Source organism: Carcharhinus amblyrhynchos, chromosome 1 (assembly GCF_965287045.1).
Source record: "Carcharhinus amblyrhynchos chromosome 1, sCarAmb.v2.hapA, whole genome shotgun sequence".
Classification (NCBI taxonomy): domain Eukaryota; kingdom Metazoa; phylum Chordata; class Chondrichthyes; order Carcharhiniformes; family Carcharhinidae; genus Carcharhinus; species Carcharhinus amblyrhynchos.
The window spans coordinates 98,058,985-98,073,510 of NC_137324.1; the positions used below are offsets into that span (position 1 = coordinate 98,058,985).

The 14,526-nt window shown below is 43.1% G+C and overlaps 1 protein-coding gene across 6 annotated transcripts in view; it reads left to right on the forward strand.

Annotated features, from left to right (window-relative positions):
* ppargc1a (peroxisome proliferator-activated receptor gamma, coactivator 1 alpha) overlaps positions 1 to 14,526 on the forward strand; it is a 615,590-nt gene that overhangs the window by 559,661 nt on the left and 41,403 nt on the right. The gene's annotated exons all lie outside the window — the stretch shown is intronic.

Sequence of the window (14,526 nt, forward strand, 5' to 3'; positions counted from 1 at the left end):
GATGATGTGGATCCCTGAGCCTTTTTACTTATCTTCTTGCAGTCTTGGCTGCAGCCACCAACTAGGTTAGATTAGATTGGCCGGCAGCTCCAGAAGATAGGGCTTCTTCTGCTATGAGGGATGGAAGTTCCCTCTTCCCTTATTAAAACCACATGTAGCATTCTATGGCTGCTGGGTGGGCTGGCATGGAGTGGGTTAGCTCCATGCTGGCTTTATTTCTGGCACTTCAACACCCTCGTGTTATCCACCCCAGGAGTGGGTTTTGGGTACGAGGAAAAATGTCCAAAATAGCACTGCTTTAACACTATTTTAATTCCTTGCTGCATTTCAACCAGCCAACTGTCAGCCCGGAATGGGCAAAGAGAGATAATTCCTCAACTTGGAGGAATTTGAGGGTGGAAAAAATCTAGGCAACAGAATTCAATACTTTCCTTTAGTGGTCTCTTCCAGTTTCAACTTGCGTAGGGCAGCTAGTATGGCTACTCTACATAGATCAAAGTTAAATGGTCCTATTGATGTACTAGGACACAATGCATATCTGTACAGAACTCTGGTCTGGATTAGGCAGGTACCATATTGACCACAAAAGACAATGGTGTCAAAATCGTTGAAGATTAGGAGTGGAGTCAACAGTTTAACTAATTGGTTTAACTACCCCTTCCCCAAGCTCCCCACCAATGCATTAGCAAGCAAGTAAAAAAAGGCTTGTCAAATATTTGTCCATTGAAAATCATTTCTTTTCATAAAGCTTCTTTTATGGAGCTTTGAAAAACAAATTCCTTGCAAAATGGGAATTCTCATCTGTTTGTAAACTTGAAAATTAGTTATAAAGGTCAAAGGGCTTCTTCAGTCAAAAGCTCAAAATCAAAATGTATCTCTTGAACAAAGAAAAGAGATGATGATGCTTGTGGTGGTACACCAGATGCAACAATGACATATTTATTTAGCACCTTTAACATAATGAAACATATCAGAGTGCTTCATGTGTTATAAATCAATGTACGACACTGAGCCATATAAGGAGAATTAGGTCAGAGGGAAGCTTTAGGGAATGTCTTACAGGACAGAAATGAGGTAGAGTGAGGAAGGAATATAGGGAAGGTATTCTAGGCTCGGCATCTAAGCAACTGAAGGCATGGGCAGCAATGTTGATGGAGCGATTAAAATTGGGAATGCGCAAAATACCAGAAATGGAGGGGTACAGAGATCTTGAAGATCTGGATTGGAGGAGATTGCTAAAGTAGGGTTAGGCCATGGAGGCGTTTAAAAATAAGGATGAAAATTTTAAAATCAAGACATTGCTTGACATGGAACAAATGTAGGTCAGCAAGCGTGGCATTGATGGTGGAACAGGACTTGCTGTGAGTCAAGATATGGACAGCAAAGTTTTGGATGACCTCAAATTTATGGAAGGTAGAATGTGGTCTTCAGTCTAAATTGCATTGGAACAATCAATTTTGATGGTAACAAAGATATAAATGAGGATTTCAGTTGCAGGTGGTCTGAGACAAGACAAAATTAGACGATATTATGGAATGATCATAGTGATGGCAGCAGTATCAGGTCAGAAACTTATCTCAGAATTAAATGTAACACCAAGGTTGCAAAAAGATTGGCTTAATCTCAGACTGTTGTCAGGAAGAGGGATGGAGTCAATAGCTGAGGAATGGTGTTTGGAGCAGGAACCAAAAACAATGGGTTCAATCTTCCCAGTATATAATTGGAGAAAATTTCCACTCTTCCTGTCTGATAATTTAGCAATAGTCAAGGGATGGAATTCTCCAAACTCAGACTAAGTCCCATGGTGGAGGCATGGGCAAAGACAAGGAATATTTCCCACGGTGGAGACCGATGGGAAGCCACACCATATCATCTGGTCCCCAACTTCATTAATTATACATCTGGGGGTTTAGTGCCATATTCTATGGTGGGGTGGGCTCCATTACACCAAATTCTTCAGCCTACAACCTGCCATTGTACCTAGCAGTGGGGGCATCAGAGAATTTAGCACAAGGAGCTGAGAGAGGTGATGGTGAGGTAGAGCTGGGCATTATCAATGTACATGTGAAAATTAATGCTGTGCCTTTGGATGATGTCTTCAAGGGAGGGGTAGTATGTAGATGAGAAATAGGAGGAATTCCCCAACCTGACCAGCAACTGGGACTCTCCGGTCTCGCTACAATGAATGGAGATTTGGCTGAACGTCAAGTTCTCCTTTCCCATTGGCAGCTGTTGTGGGAGTGCGAGACCAAAGAATTCTGGCCAGAGTTTTGGGGTACACCAGAGACGAAAGTGTGGGAGCAGGAAGAGAAGCCATTGCTAATGATTTGCTGGCAATGATTTGATAGATATGAAGGATAAGAACAGATCCATTAGTTGGACAACAGGAGGGAGGCATTGAAGGGGGATGTTGTGATCTGTTGTGTCAAAGGCTACCGACAAGTTGAGAAGAACAAGAAGGGAAAGTTCTCCTTTGTCACAGTTACATAGAATGTCGTTTGTGACTTTGGTAAGAGCTGCCTTGGTACTGTGGCAGGGACAGAAAATTAATTGGAGAAATACAAATATGAAGTTCCAAGAAAGATGGGAATTAATGAAGAAATAATACAGAAACTGGTCTTTTATATTTAATAATCCAGGTAGTAAATGTCAAGTAGAATTCTTTAATTGTAGGAATATCTTCCTACAAAGCATCATTTTATACTTCAGCAATATTATACGTTGAATCCAGAAAACATCCCCATCTTTTTGAGTAATTATTTATAACTTGACAGTGATTGAGGTATTTACTTCCATGCCTTGTCTGCCTCCTAAATAGCATGCATTTGCTGAACCAACAGTTCGCAGTTCTATTGGAAAAGAGCTTGAGAAATGAGCATATTGAAGATTCTGTGCATTTGGCTGCATCTTCTAAGATGATCTCACAGGGTTTTACTGAAGTGTTACATTGTGGGAAATACCATCTTTCAAATGAGACGTTACAAATGCTGATAAAACATGAAGGAGACAAGCTTGAATGAGGGAGTGAGAGAATGGACGTTAAATAAATGATTTTTGAGAGTTTTTGAAAATTATTCAGGAGGCACAACAGAAATTCATCCCAAAGATGAGGAAGCATGCTAAGGGGAGGATGAGGCATTCATGACTGATGAGGGACGTCAAGGACAGCATAAAAGCAAAAGGGAAAGCATACAAAGTGGCAAGGACTAGTGGGAAGCCAGAGGATTGGGAAGCTTTTAAAAGTGAACAGAAGACAACTAAAAAAGCAATAAGGGAGAAGATGAAATATGAGTGTAAGCTAGCTAATAATATAAAAGAAGATAGGAAGAGATTTTATTAATATATAAAAGGTAAGAGAGAGGCAAAAATAGCCATTGGACCACTGGAAAATTAGGCTGGAGAAGTAATAATAGGAAACAAAGCAATGGCAGAGGTACTGAATAGTTACTTTGCATCTGTCTTCACAGTGGAAGACACCAGTGGGATGCCAGAGCTCCAGGAGAGTCAGGGGGCACAGGTGAGTGTGGTGGCCATCACTAAGGAAAAGATTCCGAGGAAACTGAAAGGTCTGAAGGTGGATAAATCACCTGAACCGGAAGGACTACATCTCAGGGTTCTAAAAGAGATATCTGAGGAAGTTGTGGAGGCATTGGTGGTGATCTTTCAGGAATCACAGGAGGCAGGGAGGGTGATGTGGAGATGCAGGCATTGGACTGGGGTACACACAGTAAGAAGTCTCACAACACCAGGTTAAAGTCCAACAGGTTTTTTTGGTAGCTTTTGGAACGCTGCTCCTTCGTCGGGTGAGTGAGGAGTTCTGATTGCAGACAGGGCGTATAAAGGCACACATTCAGTTTACAGAATACTGATTAGAATGCGAGTCTTTACAGCTAATCAAGTTTTAAAGATGCAGACAATGTGACTGGAGATAGCATTAAACATAGGCTAAACATATTAACCATATAAAGAATTTATAGAATACTGATTAGAATGCAGGTCTTTACAGCTTATCAAGTCTTGAAGGTGCAGACAATGTGAGTGGAGACAGCATTAAGCATAGGTTAAAGAGATGTGTATTGTCTCCAGACAGGACAGTAAGTGAGATTTTGCAAGCCCTGCCAAGTCATGGGGGTTACAGATAGTGAGACATGAACCCAAGATCCTGGTTGAGGCTGTCCTCGTGTGTGGAACTTGGCTATCAGTCACTGCTCAGCAACTCTGCACTGTCTTGTGTCATGAAGGCCGCCTTGGAGAACGCTTACCCGAAGATCAGAGGCCGAATGCCTGTGACCGCTGAAGTGTTCACCAACAGGAAGAGGACACTCTTGCCTGGTGATTGTCGAGCGATGTGCATTCATCCGTTGTCATAGCATCTGGTCTCCCCAGTGTACCATGCGTCAGGATGTCCTTTCCTGCAGCGTATTAAGTAGACAACGTTGGCCGAGTTGCAAGAGTACATACAGTGTGCCTGGTGGATGGTGTCCTTACGTGAGATGATGGCATCCATGTTGATGATCTGGCATATCTTGCAGAGGTTGCTGTGGCAGGTTGTGTGGTGTCGTGGTCACTGTTCTCCTGAAGGCTGGGTAGTTTGCTGCGGACAGTGGTCTGTTTGAGGTTGTGCGGTTATTTGAAGACAAAAAGTGGGGGTTTGGGGATGACCTTGGCGAGATGTTCATCTTCATCAATGACATGTTGAAGACTCCAGAGAAGATGTTGTAGCTTCTCCGCTCTAGTGAAGTACTGGATGACGAAGGGTACTCTGTCCATCCTGTCCTGTGTTTGTCTCCTGAGGAGGTCGGTGCGGTTTTTCACTGTGGTGTGCCGGAACTGTCGATCGATGAGTCGAGCATCATATCCTGCTCTTATGAGGACATCTTTCGGCGTCTGGAGGTGTCTGTTGCGATCCTCCTCATCTGAGCAGATCCTGTGTATATGGAGGGCCTGTCCATAGGTGATGGCTTCTTCAACATGTTTAGGGTGGAAGCCGGAGAAATGGAACATTGTGAGGTTTTATCTGTGGGCTTGCAGTACAGTGAGGTGCTGAGGTGACTGTCCTTAATGGAGATGCGTGTGTCCAAGAATGCAACCGATTCCGGAGAGTAGTCCATGGTGAATCTGATGGTGGGATGGAACTTGTTGATGTCATCATAACCTATGCTTAATGCTATCTCCACTCACATTGTCTGCACCTGTAAGACTTGATTAGCTGTAAAGACTCACATTCTAATCAGTATTCTGTAAACTGAGTGTGTGCCTTTTATATGCCCTGCCTGTGATCAGAACTCCCCACTCACCTGACGAAGGAGCAGGGAGGGTACCAGAGGACTGGAAAGTAGCTAATGTAACACTGCTGTTTAAGAAGGGAGGGAGGCAGCAAATGGGAAATGATTGGCTGGTTTGCCTGCCTTTGAACATTGGCAAGATTTTAGGGTCCATTATTAAAGATGAGATTGCAAAGTATTTGAAAATGCATGATAAAGTAGGACTGAGTCAGCACGGCTTTGTCAAGAGGAGGTCATGTTTGACATATCTGTTAGAGCCCTTTGAGGAGGTAGCAAGGAAGTTAGATAAAGGAGAACCAGTGGATGTGATTTATTTAGATTTCCAGAAGGCCTTTGACAAGGTGTGCATAGGAGACTGTTAAATAAGTTAAGTGTCAGTGATGTTAAGAGTAAGATCCTGGCATGGATAGAGGATTGGCTGACTGGCAGAAGGCAGAAAGTGGGGATAAAGGAGTCTTTTTCAGGATGGCAGTTGGCCAATCATTTCCCATTGTGCCTCTGGTCAGTGCTGGGACCACAACTTTTCACACTATATAATTAATGATTTGGAGGAGGGAGCTGAAGGCACTGTTGCTAAGTTTGCAGATGATACAAAGATATGTAGAGGGACAGGGAGCAGGGAGGCTGCAGAAGGACTTGGGAAGGCTAGGAGAGTGGACAAAGAAGTGGCAGATGGGATACAATGTGGAAAAGTGTGAAGTTATACACTTTGGAAGGAGGAATGAAGACATAGACAATTTTCAAAATGGGAAAATGCTTAGGAAACCAGAAACATAAAGAGACTTGCTCAAGATTCCCTTGAGGTTAACATGCAGGTTCAGTCGGCAGTTAGGAAGGCAAATGCAATTTTAGCATTCATGTCAAGAGGCCTGGAATACAAAGTAGAGACATATTTCTGAGACTGTATACAGCTCTGGTCAGGCCCAATTTGGAGTATTGTGAGCAGTTTTGGCCCCATATCTAAGGAAGGATGTGCTGACCTTGGAAAAGGTTCAGGGGAGATTCACAAGAATGATCCCTGGAATGAAGAGCTTGTTATATGAGGAACAGTTGAGGTCTCTGGCACTGTATTCGTTGGAGTTTAGAAGGATGGAGGGGGGATCTTATTGAAACTTACAGGATACTTGGAGGCCTGGATAGAGTAGACATGGAGAGAGGATGTTTCCATTAGTAAGAAAAGCTAGAACCAGAGGGCACAACCAGATTAAAGGAACAATCCTTTAAAACATAGATGAGGAGGAATTTCTTCAGCCGGAGAGTAGTGAATCTGTGGAACTCTTTGCCACAGAAGGCACTAACTGTGGAGTCTAAGTTATCGAGTGTCTTTAAGACAGAGATAGATACGTTCTTGATTAATAATGATTATGGGGAAAAGGCGAGAGAATGGGGATGAGAAAAATATCAGCCATGATTGAATGGCAGAGCATACTTGATGGACCGAGTGGCCTAATTCTGCTTCTATGTCTTATGGCCTTATGGTCTTATGTCTTATCTCAGTTTTTACATACAAATTGAATATTGGGTTTATAGCAGCATCAGGGGTGGATGCAGAACAGTTAGTGGAGAAGTGATTTTTCAAAAAATAGTGTTAAGGAAATTACTTTTGCAGTAGAAAATTATAATCAGGGCCTTCACTATTTATTTTCTAATTTTTCTTGGCATGCGAATATGAACTCTCAGCTTCCAAAATACGGATATTGTGCCAGAGAACTGGAAAGTAATAAATCTGACTTCCTCAAAAGGAGTCAGGGATAAGCCAAGATATTATGACAATTAATTTGACATCAGTCGGTGATAAACTATCAGAGTCTATAATACTGGAGAAAATTATTAAACGCTTGAAGAAACATTAGTTAATCAGGACTAGTCAGCAAAAATTTTTAAAAAGCCACTTGTGTTTGACATACTGGATGGAGAAGGAATTTAAAGGAATATAATTACTAAACAGATGGAAGTAGTTTTGAGTTGGATAAATGTAAATGCACATGATATTCTGAATAAAACTGGTATGTAAGAGGTGAAAATTATTTTCATAGGTGTAATATCATGGCATTAACAGATATGTGACTTAGGCTTGGAGGGGCCTGAAAGCTATTTTTTTGTGATTATGAAATATTCAGCAGAGATGGAGCAGGACTAAAAAGAATTTAGCAAATATTCCATCACAGCACGATGATTAGTACAAATAAAAGTGCAACTTTGAATTAAGTTGGTTGGAATCGAGGTAGAAAGAGAAAACGGGTACTATTTTGAGAATTTATTCCCAAATAATAAGGAATTGCATGAACAGAAGAATAATTATGTACACAGAGTTCAAATTAAAGTGCAATGATGCTGGTAACACCAATAATCCTAAGAAGAGGTGTGAAAATAGTGTAAGTGGCAAATAAAGGGGTGGGGTGAGGCTAGGGGCTTTTTTAATTCTGTAAAAAATTCTCAAAATTCCACCCCAAACCTCTCCGCTTCTTTAACTCTCTCTCCTCCTTTATGAAGCTCCTTTAAACCTGGTCGCTTGTTTGATAACATCGCTGAGAAGCATCTTTGGAGGTTTTACTATATTAAAGTTACTAATTTGTCTAATTAGGCATTGAGAATTGGACATCTGTGAATTAGATCTAAACTTTGTGTGATAGTGCAGAATGGGTGATGGTGAGTCAACACCATTTTATGTAAGAATGTAAGAAATGAGAGCAGGAGTAGGCCATTTACCCCATTGGACTTACTCTGACATTCAATAAGATCATGGCTAATCTGTTGGTGACTTGAACCTGCATTTTGTTGCCTGACTCCAATGACTTTAGTCTTTGACTCCCTTGTAGATCAAAAATTTGTCTAACTCATCCTGGAATATATTAAATAACCCAGCTTCTACTGCAACTTCCAAAAATTAACAAATCCTCTGAGAGAAGAAATTCCTCTTAGTCTCCACCTTAAATAGGAAGACATTATTTTGACACTGTGCCCCCTAGTTTTAGACTCACCAATGAGGAGAAACATCCCATCAGCATTTATCCTGTCAAGTCTTCTCAATCTTACGTATGTCAATAAGATGACCCCTTCATTCTTCGAAACTCCAGTGAGCATAAGCCCAACCTGACAAACTTACATGATAAGACCACCCTTTTATTCTAAAATCAAGTTAGTCTTCTCTGAATTATCTCCAATGCAAGTATCTCCCTCCATAAATAGAGACCACAACTATACGCAGTTTTCCAGGTGTGAACTCAGCAATGCACTGTACATTTGTAACAAGATTTCCCTATGTATTCAATATCCTTTTCAATAAAGACCAACATTCCATTTGGCTTCCTAATTTCTTGCTGCACAATGATCTATGCATCTAGACACCAAGGTCTTACTGTACAACACCATTCCGCAGTCTTTTTCTCCACTTAAATAATATTCTGCTTTTCTATTCTTTCTGCCAAAGTGAACAGCCTCATATTTTCCCATTTTATACTCTGGCCTCAATTCCCCTAAATTCAGACTAATTACCCATGTCAGTGGTAAACTCTGTACACCAGAGGGAAGTCTGGAGTGTTTCCCATTGGTGTTAGCAGAGTTTATCATGTCGGATTCTCCCATCTGATGGGTGCTAATTAACGCATAGCAGATAACTTGCCAGCCAGCCCCCATTGTTCGAGGTCCATTTCAAAGGATGATCCAATCTCCAACTCCCACAAAACAAATAGATGGTGGCCCCACACTGATCAGGGGAGCATCAGGGGCATCCTCTTCCCCACCCACAAATAACAGGTAACCACCACCCATGAAGTCATGAGGATGACCTGAACTATGCCTTCAGCGCCCCCCCCTTCCCTCTAAGATCCCCACTCAGCCTCACTTCAGGCCACGCACCTCGGTAGTGCTAACAGTGTACTGCCCCCTGACACCCTGGTACTGACAGCCTGGCCTGGTGCCTTGGGCCCCACAGAAGCTCAAGGAGATAGGTTCAGTGACCATTTGCAAGTCTGCTAATGCCAAGATGAAAAGGAAGGGTCCCTCAAGGGTCCTGGGTGTTGGATGAGCTTGGGCTGGGGGGAGGGTGTTGACCTCACCACTCTCTGCCAGGGTGGTGTCTTGTGGCTAGACAGCCTCTTCTAGTCCTGGAAGACCTGAAGATCACCCCTGGCATGGTGATTTCATTCAGCCCTGTGATCAATATCTGCATTTTTGCCTGTGTGAAGTTTGAAGTGGCCAGATCATTTTAATCTCCATGCCCCCTGGTCACCTGACAGATTTCTAAATTCTCGCAACGTTCCATTTTGCAGCAGAGATTTTTCTTTCTTCCTGCCATAAGCTGCAGGTGAGAGCACAATCTCACCTAGGGGAAGGGGAGGAGGGCAGGGTTGCAGTCCCATTTGGCACATCTGTGCACTCAGCCCCAACATATGAATGCAGCTTTGATTTTTAAAGTTCTGAGGCTTCTCAGCAAGCAGAAATTGTTGAAACCCTCTCCATTGCACTTGAAGCCTTTGAAAAGCAACCAATTCAATGTACAGTGCCTCATAAAAGATTCAGTGCCAGTCAATGGATATCCATCATCTTCCAGCCATACGCGTTTATTTTTATTTCCATTCACGGTTGAATGCACCTCAAGTACCCCATTGATCTTGACCACAATATTGACAGAGTTGCCCGATTGATTTTTGATTTGATTTATTATTGTCACATCTATTAGCATACAGTGAAAAGTATTATTTCTTGCGCACTATACAAAGAAAGCATACTGTTCATAGAGAAGGGAATGAGAGAGTGCAGAATGTAGTGTTACAGTCATAGCTAGGGTATAGAGAAAGATCAACTTAATGCAAGATAGGTCCATTCAAAAGTCAGACGGCAGCAGGGAAGAAGCTGTTCTTGAGTTGATTGGGATGCGACCTCAGACTTCTGTATCTTTTTCCCAACGGAATAAGATGGAGGAGAGAATGTCCAGGGTCCTTAATTATGGTGGCTACTTTTCTGAGGCAATGGGAAGTGTAGACAGAGTCAATGGATGGGAGGCTGGTTTGTGTGATGGATTGGGCCACGTTCACGATCTTTTGTAGTTCCTTGCAGTCTTGACAGGAGCCATACCAAGCTGTGATACTTCCAGAAAGAATGCTTTGTATGGTGCATCTGTAAAAGTTGGTGAGAGTCATAGCTGACGTGCCAAATTTCCTTAGTCTTCTGCGAAAGTAGAAGCATTGGTGGGCTTTCTTAACTATAGTATTGGCACGAGGGAACCAGGACCGGTTGTTGGTGATCTGGACACCTAAGAACTTGAAGCTCCCGACCTTTTCTTCTTCGTCCCTGTTGATGTACCAAAGGCCCAAACGTCCTAGACTACTGCCACAAGTATCAAACATGCTTACCACTCTATCGCCAGCCCACACTTGTAAGCTCCCGGCTTACAAGCAAAAACTGAAGCGGGAGAATCCATCAAAGAAAGTCGTGTAATGTTGGTCTGAGAAATTGGATGACTGCCTACGGAGCTGTGTAGAGTCAGTGGACTGGTCACTATTTAAAAGCTCTGCGACCAGCCTGAAAGAGTATGTCACTACAGTAACTGACTTCATTAGTAAGTGTATAGAAGACAATGCCAAAGAAGCAAATCTGTGCGTTCCCCAACCAGAAACCATGGATAAACCGGGATATCGACTGCTCGCTGAAGTCCACATCTGAGGCGTTCAAGTCAGGTGATACAGATCTATACCTATTTTGAGAGACAAGATCTACAGGCATTTAGAGATGCAAGGATTGATTAGAGACGGTCAGCATGGCTTTGAGAGTGGAAAATCATGTCTCACAAATTTGATTGAGTTTTTTGAAGGGGTAACCAAGAAGGTAAATGAGGGCAGTGCAGTTGAAGTTATCTGTATAGACTTTAGCAAGGCACCGCATGGTAGGTTGTTGCGTAAGATTAAATCTCTCAGGATCCAGGGTAAGGTATCTAAGTGGATACTAATTGGCTTCTTGACAGAAGCCAGAGGGTGGTTGTAAAGGTGGTTGTTTTTCAAACTGGAAGGCTATGACCAGTGGTGTGCCTCAAGGATCAGTGCTGGGTCCACTATTATTTGTCATTTACATTAATGATTTGAATGAGAATAAAGGAGGCATGGTTAGTAAGTTGGTAGATGACACCAAGATTGGTGGCATAGTGGACAGTGAAGAAAGTTATCTCTGATTGCAACGGGATCTTGATCAATTGGGCCAGTGGGCTGACAAATGACAGATGGAGTTTAATTTAGATAAATACAAAGTGATGCATTTTGGTAGATTGAACCAGGGCAGGACTTACTCACTTAATGGTAGGGCACTGGGGAGACTTAGAGAACAAAGAGATCTAACGGTACATGTTTATAGCTCTTTGAAGGTGGAGTCACATGTGGACAGAATGATGAAGAATGCATTCAGCATGCTTGGTTTCATCAGTCAGAATATTGAATACAGGAGTTGGGACAACTTGTTGAAGTTGTACAAGACATTGATAAGGCCCCACTTAGAATACTGTGTACAGTTCTGGTCACCCTATTATAGCAAAGATATTATTAAACTAGAAAGAGTGCAGAGAAGATTTACTAGGATACTACTGGGACTTGATGGTTTGAGTTATAAGGAGAGGCTGCATAGGCTGGGACTCTTTTCTCTGGAGCGTAGAAGGCTGAGGAGCGATTTTATAGAAGTATATAAAATAAAGAAGGGCATAGATCAGGTGGATAGTCAAAATCTTTTCCCAAAGGCAGGGGAGTCTAATACTAGAGGGCATAGGTTTAAGGTGAGAGGGGAGAGATACAAAATGTCTAGAGAAGCAATTTTTTCATACAGAGGGTGGTCAGTGTCTGAAACAAGTTGCCAGAGGTAGTAGTAGAGGCGGGTACACTTTTGTCTTTTAAAAAGTATTTAGACAGTTATATAGGTAAAATGGGTATAGAAGGATATGGGCCAAATGCGGGCAATTGAGATTAGCTCTGTGGTTTTAAAAAAAAGGGAAGCATGGACAAGTTGGGCCGAAGGGTCTGTTTCCATGCAATAAACCTCTATGATTCTATAGGAAAGTAGGAAGTCTCACAACACCAGGTTAAAGTCCAATAGGTTTATTTGGTAGCACAAGCCACTAGCTTTTGGAGCACTGCCCCATCATCAGGTGAGTGGGAGTCCTGTTTGTAAACAGGGCATATAAAGACATAAACTCAATTTACAAGATAATGGTTGGAGTGCGAGTCTTTATAGGAAATCAAGTGTCTGCTCAGCAACCCTGCGCTGTCGTGTGTTGTGAAAACCGCTTACCCGAAGATTAGAGGCCGAATGCCTGTGACCGCTGAAGTGTTCCCCAACAGAAAGAGAACAGTCTTGCCTAGTGATTGTTGAGCAGTGTTCATTCATCCATTGTCATAGCGTCTGCGTGGTCTCCCCAATGTACCATACCTCGGGACATCCTTTCCTGCAGCGTATCAGGTAGACAACATTGGCCGAGTTGGAAGTGTGCGTACCGTGTATCTGATGGATGGTGTTCTCAAGTGAGATGATGACATCCTTGTCGATGATCCGGCACGTTCTTGCTGTGGTTGCTGTGGCAGGGTTGTGTTGTGTTGTGGTCACCATTCTCTTGAAGACTGGGTAGTTTGCTGTGGACAATGGTTTGTTTGAAGTAGTGCAGTTGTTTGAAGGCAAGAAGTGGGGGTGTGGGGATGCTATAAGAAAGCCAAATACGATCTATGGAGTTCCATCAAAGATACCAAACGACAGTACCGGACCAAGCTAGAATCCCAGGCTAACCACACCAACTCCCGCTGACTATGGCACAGTCTGCAAGACGTAACAGGCTAGAAGATGAAGGCATGAAAAATTGCCAGCTCCAATGCACCCCTCCCTGATGAGCTCAGTGCCTGCTTTGAGCAAGAGATCAGCAAAAGCAAGCCCTCCACCCTGGAAGCCCTGGGGATGAGCCTGCATTTGGGGTCGCTGTTGCAAATGTCAGAACAGTTTCTCAAAGGTGAACCCATGGAAAGTGACTGGCCGGAATGGGGTACCCAGACGAGCATTCAGATCTTGAGCAGATCAGCTGGCCAAGGTATTCACAGACATCTTCAACCTCTCTTAACAACAACCTGCGGTCCCTATCTGCTTCAAGGAGATGACCACCAACCATTCAGCGTGCCTTAATGACTATAGGCTGGTGGCCCTGACATCCGTCATTATGAATGTGGGTGGCACAATAGCACAATGGTTAGCACTGCTGCTTCACAGCTCCAGGAACCTGGACTTGATTCCCAGCTTGGGTCACTGTCTATGTGGAGTTAGCATATTCTTCATGTCTGTGTGGGTTTCCTCTGGGTGCTCCGGCTTCCTCCCACAGTCCAAAGGTGTGCGAGTTAGGTTGATTGGCCATACTAAAAATTGCCTCTAGTGTTCTGAGATGCGTAGGTTAGAGGAACTAGCAGGTCAATATATAGGGATGGGGGCTAGGGCCTGGGTTGGATTGTGGTTGGTGCAAACTTGATGGGCCAAATGGCCTGTTTCTGCAGTGTAGAGTTTATGTGATCTCTATGAAGTGCTTCGAAATTCCAGCCTCCCAGACTACCTGGATCCACCACAGTTTGCCTATCACCACAACAGATCCACATCAGATACCATCTCCCTTGCCCTGCACTCAACCCTGGAACCCTGGAACAAGGGTACCTATGTCAGTCTCCTATTTATTGACTACAGCTCAGCCTTCAATACCACTATTCCCACAAAACTCATCTCCAAACTCCGTAGCCTGGGCCTCGGCACCTCCCTCTGTGACTGAAGCCTGAACTTCCTAACTCACAGACCCACAATCAGTAAGGATAGGCAACAACACCACCTCCACGATCATCCACAACACTGGTGTCCCACAACGTTATGTTCTCAGCCCCCTACTATACTCCTTATATACTTATTACAGTGTGGCCAAATTCCCCTTCAATTCAATTTTCAATTTTGTTGATGACACCACCATAGTGGGTCAGATCTCAAACAATGACGAGATAGAGTATAGGGAGAGATAGAGAATCTGGTGAATGGTGCGACAATAATAATCTCTCCCTGAATGTCAATAAAACAAGGAGATTGTCATCAACGTCAGGAAGCATAAAGTAGAACGTACCCCTGTGTACATCAACAGGAACGAAGTAAAAAGAGACAAGAGCTTCAAGTTTTTAGGTATCAAGATCACCAACAACCTACCCTGATCCCCCCATGCCAAAACTATAGTTAAGAAAGCCCACCAGCACCT